Here is a 14,602-nt window from a genome sequence, read left to right as displayed (position 1 = left end):
ATGAAATATGGAAATTATAATGGCCTCCAAATTAATCTTTCTTCCTCCAGACCAGTGGTTCTCAACCTTGGCTGCACATTAGAATCACCTGTTTCTTTGTTATGGGGTGGGGCCACAACATTAGTAACAAAGAAATAAAATTTCCAGAGGATGAGGCCCAGAAATCAGGATTTTAAAAAGATTCCCAGGTGATTCTAATGCACAACCAAGGTTGAGAACCACTGCTCTAGACTCTCCCTTTTCCAATCCAATTTACCCACTGTTGCCAGGTTAATGTTCCTGGTGTCTGTCTCTGACCACACCGCTCCCCAGCTCAAATCCTTTCAATGGCTTACAGAATGAAGTGCAAACTCCTTAGCCAGATATCTGAAATCCTCTGTAATCTGGTTCCAACCAACCTTTTTCAGCTTGCCCCACTACTCCCCCTTCAAGCACTCTATCTGCAAATTAATGGAAAAGACCACCATGCCTTTGCCTTGCTGTTATTTATTTATTTATTGGCCTGGAATACCCTTCCTCTCATCCCTCATGTCCAAATCCTATACATCAATAAAGTCTAGTTCAACGTTCTTCAGATAGCATCTCCTGATCCCCTACTTTGGAATCTTAGCACTTTCCCCAAGCTTTTTTGGCATTCGTGTTGTATCTTTAATATTGTAACCACTCTAATACAATAAATGTAAACCTAACCTCTTCCTTTATTAGACTATAACCTCATTGAGGGTAGGTGGTCTAAACCAGTTATTCATTTACTGGATGAATGAATGAATGAACAAATGCAAGAACAGATGAGTGTATGGTTGATGGCTTCCTGATTGACAATATGGAGGGGACCATCAGTATGCAGAAGTAATATTAATACTTTCTTTGATCATGTGTTTTCATTGTAGTTTAACAGAGAGCCATGGGGAAGCTATCAAACAAACAAAGGTTGCCCGTTTCCACCTTCTCCACCTCTTATTCTATCAGGTGCACCTCTGTAGAGTTGAGGGCCCCACCACAGGAGACATGGTAATGATCTCCAAGGACTATGAAGTTTTGGGCAGAAAATTCAAGGACTTGGGGATCAGGTGCTATTTTCTTCTTACAAACGAAAACTGGTGGTTTGGGATAAAAAATAATATATGGAAGATGATATGGCTGCCTATAGAGATGGGATTTTTGAATAGGATCTGTTTTGTTTAGACCATAGTTTAAAATACAGAAGAACCTTGTTGCTCTAACCTAATTTGTCACAGAAGGCTGTTTGAGAAGCGATTTGTTCGAAAACCAAATCATTTTTTCCCCATTAGAAATCATGTAAATTGAATTAATCAGTTCCAGACTCCCCCAATGATGCCATGTTTTAACCTTTCTTATGTGTAATGTACTGTTTAATTTATAAATAAATACTTCTTTTCTTAAATTTATCAAACACCCCCTACTAGCCTTAAAGGAATTTTTCATATATCACTGCCTTGGAAATACTAGCACCAGCTAACTGCTTTTCCTTTATCAAATCAACAACAGTTTTTGTACTTATTCAATTGCCTGTGATTGTTGTTTTGTGAGCACTTTCACACCCATCGCAATATTAGCACCTCTTCATATTTTAAAATTGTGCTAATGTTGATTTTGCAAACAACAAAAGCATTCTCTCCTTTTAAAATTTTTTATTGATTTCAGAGAGGAAGGAAGAGGGAGAGATAGAAACATCAATGATGAGAATCATTGATCAGCAGCCTCCTGCATGCCCCTCATGGGAATCGAACCTGCAACCCAGGCATGTGCCCTCATGGGAATCAAATCATGAATTCCTGGTTCATAGGTCGATGCTCAACCACTGAACAATGCTGGCTGGGCTCCCCTTTGTTTTTTGCCTGAGAAACACTTTTTGTCATGTTGAGGTATCAGCATGAAAGGGCTGTGAGGTTGAAAACTGAAGGTTTGGTCGACAACCAAGACATTTCTCTGTGAACAACTTGGTCGAGAACTGGATTATTTGAGATGGGGAACATTTGAGAACTGAGGTTTGACTGTACTGGATTGCTGGGCTCTTGGCTAGGGACAGAGTTCTCTATGATAACTGGAAAATGTGTTTATCCAGAGTCTTGCTGATTTGATAGAGAGAACTTTAAATTGAAAATGGAGGGGAAAGGGGAAAAATACCCTGATAGTATTATAAAATCAATTACTATGGATGATATCAGATATGACAACAAGAACAGCAGTAGAAGAGGTACCTATTCAGTCATAGAAGAATACATCTGTGGAAAGAGTCAGAAATAGAATGTATGGCTTAAGCTGTTTCTGTATTAATGCACAGCACATGCATTGGGTTGAACCATACGAAATTGCCAATATTCAACTGTCTTTGACCAACAGAAAGGGCAACTTTAATTTGGTTCAACCTAATGTTATGAGGTAAAATTGAAAATTTTTTTTTTCTTAACCCTCAACTGAAGACATGCTTTTATTTATTTGAGCGAGATAGCGATAGAGATCGAGATCAATTGGTTGCCTCCTGCACGTGCCCCAACCTGGGCATGTGCCCCGACTAGGAATGGAACCCATGACCTTTCAGTGCACTGTACAATGCTTCAACTAATCGAGCCACACTGGCTAAGGCTGAACTTGAAATCTTAACTCAAGGTAGTAAATATCAGCCAAAAGGATCATTAAAACTGGGAGGAATGAAACATAGAACTAGAACTTGGCATCAGGAAGAGCACATTGTGAAGAAGAAAGATCCTCTTGAGAATGGGAGGTGACACTGTGCTATATGCTTAGAAATCCATGAACTTGAGGACAGAGCTCTCTGCAGAGTTTTGGTGAAGTTAAAAGTAGAAAGAAACATTGGGTAGCTCCTAAAAATGCTATTCTATGCACAATGGCATTTAGCAGACGGAGCAGAGTCCATCATCTTGCCAGATTCACGCAGACGGGTCTCATTTGAGAACGATAAGCTAAATAGCTGGTGCTTAGAGACAAAAGTACTCTTAACCCGAGTTTCTTAACCATCTATATGGACTTCTTACTCTGAGAGCCTGTCTTCTCAGCCACATTATACCTAAGCTTTTAAATGCTGTAAAACACAGTAGCTAAAATTAAATGCCACTTTGCTTTTTCAGAGATGAATTAATGGACAGTCTGGTCAAGTTCAAAGCTTTTTGATGTATAAAATTTTATAAATGGAACTATTGCATCAATAGGCAAAGTGTAATGAAGAACCTATCTAGATGGGTAGTATGTAATTTCTGCAAAGGTAGCTGTTTAGTAAACACATCACTGTATAATGGTCATGAATCTTGGTCCAAAAAAGGACAATAAAGATTAAAGAAAAGGTAGAAAGAAACAGGAGTAATAGAGTGAAAATACATCACAAAATGGGGGAAATGGATGATATGATCCTGGTGCAGATCATAAAAGTGGCACAGGCAAGACCCAGCAGTGATAAGGGACTCTGTACAGGGTTGCTATCAGTTTCATTTGCCTAGAAGCAGAACATTTAGAAATTCTTTACTTGTCTTTCTGACAGTATTACCCCTCAGAAAGTAAAAAAAATCAACAAGAGGGAGTTTTTGCTCTTCATGACCTAATTCTGACCAATAATGAAGAACTGATTGGCTCGGCATTTTTCTTGGGTTGAGCAAACCCCTCCATACAGCATCAGACTGGGGGATGCACTACCTCACCCTGGAAAGCTCACGCACTATGGAGGAGTGTGGTGCCTGGGTCCCTAGTGTAAAGGGCCAGGCAGACTCAGGAGGTGTCAGAATTTCTGAGAGCATAAGACTAGACATTAGGTATTTTGCTCTAGAGTTCAAGAAAGCACATTTCAAACAGTTCAGAGAAAAGAAATATAGCACGAGGACAAAAAGAAAGGGTAAGAGTTAAATAGATCCGGATTTATTTGTTTAGTTTTCAATTACAGTTGGCATTCAATATTATTTTCTACTAGAGGACCAATGCACAAAATTCACAGCTGCGACGCCTGCCAGCTGCCTCGATCCCTCGCAGCCCTGGAGGCTGCAGCCCTGACTTTGTCTGGAAGGTCGTCTGGACGGTCGTTCTGCTGTTTGACTATTCAGTTGATTTGCATATTACACTTGTATTATTATAGATTAGTTTCAGGTGTATAACATAGTACTTAGATAATCATATACTTTACAAAGTGTTCCCCTCAATATTTCAAGTACCTACTACACATAGTTATTACAATCTTATTGAGTACTAAAGGCCCAGGGCATGAATTTGTGCATGGGTGGGGTCCAGCTGGTCTGGCCTCAATTGGGGCGGACCCCGGCCGGGCCTGTCAGGAGGAGGAGACGGCAGGATGGGGCCCCATCAGGGCTGGGCCAGCTGGGGGGAGGGGCCACAGGTGACTGGTTGGTGGGCCCTGCCCCCGATTAGGGTGGGGGGGCCGGTTGGGTGTGGGGGTGGCTATGGGGAGGGGCTGTGGGTGGTGGGCTGGCTGGCTACATGCCCGAATGGGGTGGGGGGCCAATCAGGGGTCAGTAGCTGGGGGAGGGGCTGTGGGAGGTTGGCCGGCCAGCCCCACCCCTGATTGGTGTGAGGGGGGCCAATTGGGGGTGGAGTTGGTTGGGGGGAGGGGCTTCAGGCTGATCGGGGTGGTGGGGGCTGGTCAGGGGTAGGGCTGGCCATGGGAAGGGGCTGTGGGTGGTAGGCCAGCCGGCCCCACCCCCGAATGGGGTGGAGGGCCAATCAGGGGCCAGTGGCCTGGGGGAGGGGCCATGGGTGGTTGGCAGGCTGGCCCTGCCCCTGATTGGGGTGGGGTGGTTAATCTTGGGTGGGGCTGAGTGGGGGGAGGGGCTGCAGGAGGTTGGCTGACTGGCCCCACCCCTATTGGGGTGGGGGGGGATCAGGTGTGGGGCTGGCTGGGGGGAGGGGCTGCAGGGGAGGTTGGCCAGCTGCCCCGCCCTCAGTGGGAGTGGGAGAGGCCAATCAGGGTCAGGGCCGCCAGGGGGAGGGGCTGAGAGAGATTGGCCGCTGGCCCCACCCCCTGGTCCGGTGGGTTCACTGGCTGCAGCGGGAGTCATAGCAACTGGTTGTTTTGGTCGTTAAGATGTTCTGGTCGCTGGCTTTTTATATATATAGACTAGAGGCCCAGTGCACAAAATTTGTGCACTAGAGGGGGGTCCATCAGCCTGGCCTGACCCTTCTCACAGTCTGGGAGCCCTCAGGGGATGTCCTACTGACAGCTTAGGCCCGCTCCCTGCAGTCTGGCCTCCCTCTGTGGAAGGCGACTGGCTGATTAGGGGAAGGCACCACCTCCATCACCCCCTCACTGCTGCTGCCTCTGGCCTGCGGGAGGCGACCCTGCGATCAGGGGAAGGCGACGCCCCCCCCCCCCCATCACGCCTCTGCTGCTGCCACTGCTGGCCATGAGGCTACCTGAGCCTTGGCCATCGCAGCCACTGCAGCTTGCTTGAGCCTCGCTCAGGCCTCATTGCCTGAGCCTCAGGCCCTCAAAGTGGCAGTGGCCATCAGCAGCTTGCCAGAGCCCTGGGCCATCCCTGGGCAAGTGACAGTGGCCATTGGCAGCTTGCTGGAGCCCTGGGCTGGCCTTGGGCAAGTGGCAGCAGACATTGGTGGCTTGTGGGAGCCCCATGCCGGCACTGGGCAAGTGGAAGTCACCATTGATAGCTTGCTGGAGCCCTGGGCTGGCTCTGGGCAAGCAGCAGTGGCCATCGGGAGTGCTCACAGCCACTGCCACCATGTGTGGAGTACAGGCAGCCCTCTGCCAGGCCCCGTCTCCCCCACTCCATGGCCAGCTCGGGGCAAGTGGCAACGGCCATCAGCAGTTGCCTGAGCCTGGGGCCAGCCCTGGGCAAGTGGCAGCGGCCATCGGGAGCACTCACAGCCGTCGCTGCCATGTGGGGAGTACAGGCCACCCTCCACCGAGCCACACCTCCCCCGCCCCCGTCCCTGCTGCCTCTTGCCCAGCAGCTGCCATCACGTCCCCAATGCTGCAAATCCCCACCCCTGTCCCCAACTCTGCAAGTCCCTGCTTACCCACTGTGCACGCAGCTTGCTGATTGGTTGTTACTGTGACGTCCCAACCAATTTGCATATTACCATATTATTAGATAGATATTCCCTATGCTGTACTTTACTATTCTATAACTGACAATTTGTACTTCTCAATCCCTTCAGATCTAGCTTTAAATCATGGCTCTGCAATTTTCCAGCTGCGTGACCTTGTTTAAGTTACTTAAACTCTCTGAGGTTCAATTTCACACAGGAACAACAAGGGAGGGAGGGAGAAAGAAAGACTGAAGGAAGGAACAATAGACACCTTCTACTTGCCGGGTTTGTTAAGACAATTACATGAGGTAGCACATGTGAATTGGTTCGCCACTTAGTAGGTATGCATTACTTGTTAGTTTTCTTGTACTTTCTACTTGGCAACCCTCTCAAAAGGGTTGAAAGGCTCTTAGAAACTAAATTCTGACCATATAACTGTAAAGTGCTTTAATGAAGAAATAAAAGGAAAGGTATCTAAAGAAAATGATGTAAGTATACAGAGTTCTTTGATAATGAGACATTAAAAAGGTAGAAAGAAGGTCATCTGGCCTGGCCAGTGTGACTTAGTTGGTTAGGTGTTGGCCCATGCACCAAAAGGTTTCTGGTTTGATTCTCAGTCAGGGCACATGCCTGGGTTGCAGCTGGATCCCCAGGAGGGGGTGTGCAGAAGGCAAGGCAGCTGATTGATGTTCTACTTTCACATCAATGTTTCTCTCCCTCCCTCCTTCTCCCTTCCTCTCACTCTAAAAAAAGAAAACCACATTTTTTAGCCTTTTAATTGCTTTTATTACTAAAAAAAGCTTCATTTAAAAAATTTATTTAACTTTCTGACTCTGTGCTTGTTGCCTTCAACACTTTCACAGCGATTTTCTGCTCCTCAATAAGGAAAGCACACTTGTTCCTGTCATGGACACATTTAGCACACATGGATCCACCGTATGCCCTGCTGACATGTTGTTTCATTTTAGACAATATCATTAGAACTTTAGGTCTCACAGCACGAACCTGTCCACAAAGTCAGCCTGAGTACATGGCACATGCAGATTTTGGTGCTTTCCCAAGCTTCTTGGTATAAAGGTAAACAATTCTATTCCCAGGGTTTTGGGACAGCCTAGTTTTTTTTGTTTTTGGTGTTTTTTGTTGTTGTTGTTGTTTTGTTTTGTATTTTAATCTCAGAGAGGGAGGGAAAGATAGAAACATCAATGATGAGAGAGAATCATTGATTCTCTCCTGCACACCCCCTATTGGGGATCGAGCTTGCAACCCGGGCATGTGCCCTTGACTGGAATCAAAGCTGGGACCCTTCAGTCCACAGGCTGACCCTTTATCCATTGAGCTAAACTGGCTAGAGCTGGGACATCCTAGTTTTGTTAGAGGCTGTATTGTAGGGCAGTCACCGACGGTATGTCAAATGCTGGACCATGATGAATGCTTGAAGTCACCATCCCTGGAAGAGCAATAAAAATATCTTTAAGTCCCCTCAAGCTTTGCCTGCCTGGAGCTCCCCTGCTCCCAGCAGCCATAACCCAGGGAGTAGAGCAGCCCTTGGTTGCCCAGAGACAGGCAGCTTTGCCTGTCCTGGCGCCACGCAAGGCACAGACGCCATGAGGGGGAAAAATCTTTTAAAAAAGAAGAAGAATGGCATCTGACCAAGGATGAATATAAAATAGTAACATGGAACTGCCAAAATTCTATCAGGAAGGCCAGATCCTAAATGAACTAATTCTAGGAGTAAGAAAAATAGGCTTTTTTTTCAGTTTCATTTGCATCAAGAAGCAAATGAAGGAGGTCTTAAACCCTGCATGTTGGAGCATATAGTTTTTAAAAATTCTTTATTGTTGAAAGTATTACATATTTCCCCTTTTCCCTCCAATGTTGTATCCCAGCCTGCCCCTGCCCGCCAGTTTCGGCCTTCATGGACCCCAGTGTCTGTATCCATTGGTTATGCCCATATGCATACAAGTGCTTGATTAATATCTTACCCCCACTCTCCATCCCCCCATCCCACGCCCACCCATCCTCCCCTGCCTTGCCTCTGAGGTTTGATGGTCTATTCGATGATTCTATGTCTCTGGATCTGTTTTTGTTAATCAGTTTATGTTGTTCATTATTTTCCACAAATGAGTGAGATCACGTGATACTTATTTTTCTCTGACTGGCTTACTTGCTTAGCATAATGTTCACCAGGTCCATCCATGCTGTTGCAAATGGTAAGAGTTCTTTATTTTTTACAGAAGCATAGTATTCCATTGTGTAGAATTCAGTGGTTGGCAAACTCATTAGTCAACAGAGCCAAATATCAACAGTACAACGATTGAAATTTCTTTTGAGAGCCACATTTTTTAAACTTAAACTATATAGGTAGGTACATTGTTATTAACTTAATTAGGGTACTCCTCAGGCTTAGGAAGAGCCACAGTCAAGGGGCCAAAGAGCCACATATAGCTCGTGAGCCGCAGTTTGCCGACCACGGGACCACAGTTTTTAATCCACTCATCTGCTGATGGGCAATTATTTACATTTTTTCCTAGGTATCTTAATTTTTTTGTTGCAATGGTAAATGGGATTGTTTTATTAGTTTCTCTTTCTGTGAGTTCATTATTGATGTACAAAATGCCATAGATTTCTGGGTGTTTATTTTGTATCCTGCTACATTGCTGAATACATTTATTAAATCTAGTAGTTTTTTGATGGAGTCTTTAGGGTTTTCTATGTACAATATCATGTCTTCTGTGAATAATGACAGTTTTATTTCTTCCTTTCCAATTTGGGTGCTTTTTATTTCTTGTAATCTGATCTCTATGGCTAGCATTTCCAGTTATATGTCGAACAGGAGTGGTGAAAGTGGGCATCCCTGTCTTGTTCCTGCTCTTAGGGGAAATGCTTTTAGTTTTTGCCCATTGAGTATGATGTTGGCTGTAGGTTTGTCAGATAAGGCTTTTATTATGTTGAAGTATGATCCCTCTATTCCCACTTTGCTGAGAGTTTTTATCAAGAAAGGGTGTTGGTTTTTGTCAAATGCTTTTTCTGCATCAATTAATATGATCATGTGATTTTTGTCTTTCAATTGGTTTATGTGATGTATCACGTTTATTGATTTGCGGATATTGTACTAGCCTTGCATCCCAAAAATAAATTCCACTTGGTCATGTTATATGATCTTTTTAATGTATTGTTAAATGTAATTTGCTAGAATTTTATTGAGGATTTTAGCATCTATGTTCATCAGGGATATTGGCCTGTAATTATCTTTCTTTGTAACATCTTCATCTGGTTTTGGGATTAGGGTAATGCTGGCTTCATAGAAAGAGCTTGTAAGTGTGCCTTCCTCTTGAATTTTTTGGAATAGTCTAAGTATATAGGTTTTATTTCTTCTTTGAATGTTTGGTAAAACTCCCCTGTGAAGGCATCTGGACCAGGGCTTTTGTTTGCTGGATTTTTTAAAATTACTGCTTCAATTTCCTCAGTAGTTATCAATATATTCAGATTTTATGATTCTTCCTGATTGAGTTTTGGAAGATTGTATTTTTCTAGGAATATGTCCATTTCATCTAGGTTGTCCAGTTTGTTGGATTAGAGTTGTTCATAGTATTTTTTTTACAAACCTTTGTATTTCTGTGGAGTCAATTGTTACTTCACCTCTTTCATTTCTGCTTTTACTTTTTTGGGTCCTTTTTCTTTGTTTCTTAGTGAGCCTAGCTAGACTTTATCCTTTCAAAGAACCAGCTCTTGGTTTTATTGATCTTTTGTATTTTTTGTCTCTATGTCATTTATTTCCAATCTGATCTTTATTATTTCCTTTCTTCTACTTACGCTGGGCTTTTCTTGTTGCTCTCTTTCTAATTCTTTAAGTTGTCGGATTAGATAACTTATTACAAGTGTTTCTTGTTTTTTTGAGGTAGGCCTGTAATGCTATGAACTCCCCCCCCCCCCCCGCCCACCACTGCTTTCACTGTACCCCATAGATTTTGGATTGCTCTGTTTCCATTGTCATTTGTTTTCAGGATGTTTTTTATTTTTTCTTTGATCTCTTTGGTAACCCAGTCATTGTTTAATAGCATGCTATTTACCTTCAAATGCTTTTTCTATTGTAGTTGATTCCTAATTTTATACCATTGTGATGTGAGAAGATGCTTGATATGATTTCAATCTTCTTGAATTTGAAGAGACTTAACCTGTGTGCCAACATGTGGTCTATCATTGAGAATACCCCATGTGTACTTGAGAAGAACGTATATTCTGTAGCTTTGGGGTGAAATGTTCTGAAGATGTCAATCAAGTCCATCTGATCTAGTGAGTTGTTTAAGACTGCTGTTTCTTTGTTGATTTTTTGTCTAGAAAATGTATCCAGTGATGTCTATGGGGTAGCAAAGTCCCTTACTATGATTGTATTGCTGTCAATCTCTCCCTTGATATCTCCCAGGAGTTTTTTTTTTTTTATGTATTTGGGTGCTCCTGTATTGGGTGCATATACATTTATCAGAGTTATATCCTCTTGTTGTATTGATACCTTTAGTATTATGAAGTGGTCTTCTTTATCTTTTGTTATGGCCTTCACTTTGAGGTTTATTTTGTCAGATATAAGTATTGCTACCCCAGCTTTTTTTTCATTTCCATTTGTCTGAAAATATTTTTTTCATCCCTTCACTTTCAGTTTGTGTGAGTCCTTTGTTTTGAGGTGGGTCTCTTGTAGACAGCATATATATGAGTCATGTTTTATGCATTTAGCCACCCTATGTCTTTTCATTGGATCATTAATCCATTTACATTGAAAGTTATTATTATTATTTTTTTAAGTTCTTTTTTTATTATTATTAGTTAAGGTATTACAAATGTGTCCTCATCCCCCCCACCCATTAACCCCCAACCTCCCTCCCCACCCCGCACACTCATGCTCCCATCCCCCTGTTGTCCATGTCCATTGGTTTGGCTTATATACATGTATACAAGTCCTTCGGTTGCTCTCTTCCCCTTACCCCCGCCCTCCGCTACTTTCCTTCTGGGGATTGATAGCCTGATCGCTGTTTCTCAGTCTTTGGATCTGTTTCTTTTCATCAGTCTATGTTGTTCTCTAAAATACACAGATGAGTGAGATCATGTGGTATTTATCTTTCTCTGACTGGCTTATTTCACTTAGCATAATGCTCTCCAGTTCCATCCATGCTGTTGCAAAAGGCAAGAGTTCCTTTTTTTTTTTACTGCAGCATAGTATTCCATTGTGTAGATGCACCACAGTTTTCTAATCCACTCATCTGCTGATGGGCACTTAGGCTGTTTCCAAATCTTAGCTATGTTGAATTGTGCTGCTATGAACATGGGGGTGCATATGTCCTTTCTGATTGGCGTTTCTGGTTTCTTGGGATATATTCCTAGTAGTGGGATCACTGGGTCAAATGGGAGTTCCATCTTTAGTCTTCTGAGGTAGCTCCATACTGTTCTCCACAGTGGCTTCACCAGTCTGCATTCCCACCAGCAGTGCAGAAGGGTTCCTTTTTCTCCACATCCTCTCCAACACTTGTTGTTTGTTGATTTTTTTTAATTATTATTATTATTATTTTTTATTATTAGTTAAGGTATTACAAATGTGTCCTCATCCCCCCCTTTAACCCCCAACCTCCCCCCCACACACACTCATGCTCCCATCCCCCTGTTGTCCATGTCCATTGGTATGGCTTATATACATGTATACAAGTCCTTCGGTTGATCTCTTCCCCTTACCCCCGCCCTCCCCTACTTTCCTTCTGGGGATTGATAGCCTGATTGCTATTTCTCAGTCTTTGAGTCTGTCCCTTTTCATCAGTCTATGTTGTTCTCTATAATCCACAAATGAGTGAGATCATGTGGTATTTATCTTTCTCTGACTGGCTTATTTCACTTAGCATAATGCTCTCCAGTTCCATCCATGCTGTTGCAAAAGGCAAGAGTTCCTTTTTTTTTACCGCAGCATAGTATTCCATTGTGTATATGTACCACAGTTTTCTAATCCACTCATCTGCTGATGGGCACTTAGGCTGTTTCCAAATCTTAGCTATGGTGAATTGTGCTGCTATGAACATAGGGGTGCATATATCCTTTCTGATTGGCGTTTCTGGTTTCTTGGGATATATTCCTAGTAGTGGGATCACTGGGTCAAATGGGAGTTCCATTTTTAGTCTTCTGAGGTAGCTCCATACTGTTCTCCACAGTGGCTGCACCAGTCTGCATTCCCACCAGCAGTGCAGAAGGGTTCCTTTTTCTCCACATCCTCTCCAACACTTGTTGTTTGTTGATTTGTTGATGATAGCCATTCTGACAGGTGTGAGATGATAACGCATTGTCGTTTTGATTTGCATCTCTCGTATAATTAGTGACTTTGAGCAGGTTTTCATATGTCTTTCGGCCTTCTGTATGTCCTCTTTCGAAAAGTGTCTATCTAGGTCCGTTGCCCATTTTTTTATTGGATTGTTTATCTTCCTTTTGTTAAGTTTCATGAGATCCCTGTAAATGTTGGAAATTAAACCCTTATCGGTGGTATCATTGGCAAATATGTTCTCCCATGTAGTGGGTCTTCTTGTTGTTTTGTTGATGGTTTCCTTTGCTGTGCAAAAGCTTTTTATTTTGATGTAGTCCCATTTGTTTATTTTCTCTTTAGTTTCCAATGCCCTAGGAGCATTATCAGAGAAGAAATTCCTTCGGCATATGTTTGCAAGTTCGCTGCCTGTGGATTCCTCTAGTATTTCTATGGTTTCCCGTCTTACGTTTAAGTCTTTTATCCATTTTGAGTTTATTTTTGTGTATGGTGTGAGTTGGTGGTCTAGTTCATCTTTTTGCATGTATCTGTCCAATTTTCCCAACACCATTTATTGAAGAGACTGTCTTGACTCCATTGTATGCTCTTGCCTCCTTTGTTGAATATTAATTGGGCATAGTGGTTTGGGTCGATTTCTGAGGTCTCTATTCTATTCTATTGATCTATATGTCTGTTCTTGTGCCAGTACCAAGCTGTTTTAAGAACAGTGGCTTTGTAATACAGTTTGATATCTGGTATTGAGATCCCACCTACTTTGTTCTTCTTTCTCAGGATTGCTGCAGCTATTTGGGGTCTTTTTTTATTCCAGATGAATTTTTGGGATGTTTGTTCTAGATTTGTGAAATAATCTGTTGGTAATTTAATGGGGATTGCATTGAATCTATAGATTGCTTTGGGTAGTATGGACATTTTGATGATGTTGATTCTACCAATCCATGAACACGGTATGTTCTTCCATCTGTTTATGTCTTCCTCTATCTCTTTTTTCAGGGTCCTGTAGTTTTTCGCATATAAGTCTTTTACCTCCTTAGTTAAGTTTATTCCTAGGTATTTTAATTTTTTTGGTGCAATGGTAAATGGGATTGCTTCTGTAGTTTCACTTTCTGTAAGTTCATTATTGGTGTAAAGAAATGCCATGGATTTCTTAGCATTAATTTTGTATCCTGCTACATGGCCGAATTCATTTATTAAGTCTAATAATTTTTTGATGGAGTCTTTAGGGTTGTCTATGTACAGTATCATGTCATCTGCAAATAAGGACAGTTTTACTTCTTCTTTTCCAATCTGGATGCCTTTTATTTCTTCTTCTTGTCTGATCGCAACGGCTAGTAGTTCCAGTACTATGTTGAAAAGGAGTGGTGAGAGGGGGCATCCCTGTCTTGTTCCTGTTTTTAGGGGGAATGGTTTTAGTTTTTGCCCATGAATTATGATGTTGGCTGTGGGTTTGTCATATATGGATTTTATTATGTTGAGGTATGATTCATCAATTCCTATCTCGCTGACAGTTTTTATCAAGAAAGGGTATTGGTTTTTGTCAAATGCTTTTTCCGCATCAATTGATATGACTGTGGTTTTTTTCTCTCAATTTGTTTATATGATGTATCACATTTATTGATTTGCAGATATTGTACCATCCTTGCATCCCTGGGATAAATCCTACTTGGTCATGGTGTATGATCTTTTTGATGTACTGTTGGATCCGATTTGCTAGGATTTTGTTGAGGATTTTGGCATCTATGTTCATGAGGGTTATTGGCCTATAATTCTCGTTCATTGTATTGTCTTTATCTGGTTTTGGGATTAGGGTAATGTTGGCTTCATAGAATGAGCTGGGAAGTGTTCCTTACTCTTGGATCTTTTGACATAGTTTGAGGAGGATAGGTTTTAGAACTTCCTTGAATGTTTGGTAAAACTCCCCTGTGAAGCCATCTGGCCCGGGGCTTTTGTTTGCTGGAAGCTTTTTGATTACTGCTTCGATATCCTCCATAGTTATTGGCCTATTGAGGGTTTTAGATTCTTCCTGATTAAGTTTTGGAAGGTTGTATTTTTCTAGGAATATGTCCATTTCCTCCAGGTTGTCTAGTGTTTTGGAGTAGAGTTGTTCATAGTATTTTCTAACAATCCTTTGTATTTCTATGGGGTCTGTTGTTATTTCTCCTCTTTCATTTCTGATTTTGTTTATTTGGGTCCTCTCTCTTTGTTTCTTGGTGAGCCTGGCTAGAGGTGTATCAATCTTGTTTATCCTTTCAAAGAACCAGCTCTTGGTTTTGTTGATCTTTTGTATTG

At 42.3% G+C, this 14,602-nt stretch overlaps 1 pseudogene; it reads right to left on the bottom strand.

Annotated features, from left to right (window-relative positions):
- Positions 1-6,842: 6,842 nt before the first annotated feature.
- On the bottom strand, positions 6,843-7,450 carry LOC118654593 (annotated as a pseudogene).
- Between the last annotated feature and the right edge of the window lie 7,152 nt (positions 7,451-14,602).

The sequence above is a fragment of the Myotis myotis genome, unplaced genomic scaffold (assembly GCF_014108235.1).
Source record: "Myotis myotis isolate mMyoMyo1 unplaced genomic scaffold, mMyoMyo1.p scaffold_m19_p_4, whole genome shotgun sequence".
Classification (NCBI taxonomy): domain Eukaryota; kingdom Metazoa; phylum Chordata; class Mammalia; order Chiroptera; family Vespertilionidae; genus Myotis; species Myotis myotis.
This window is presented reverse-complemented; position numbering and strand designations above follow the sequence as displayed.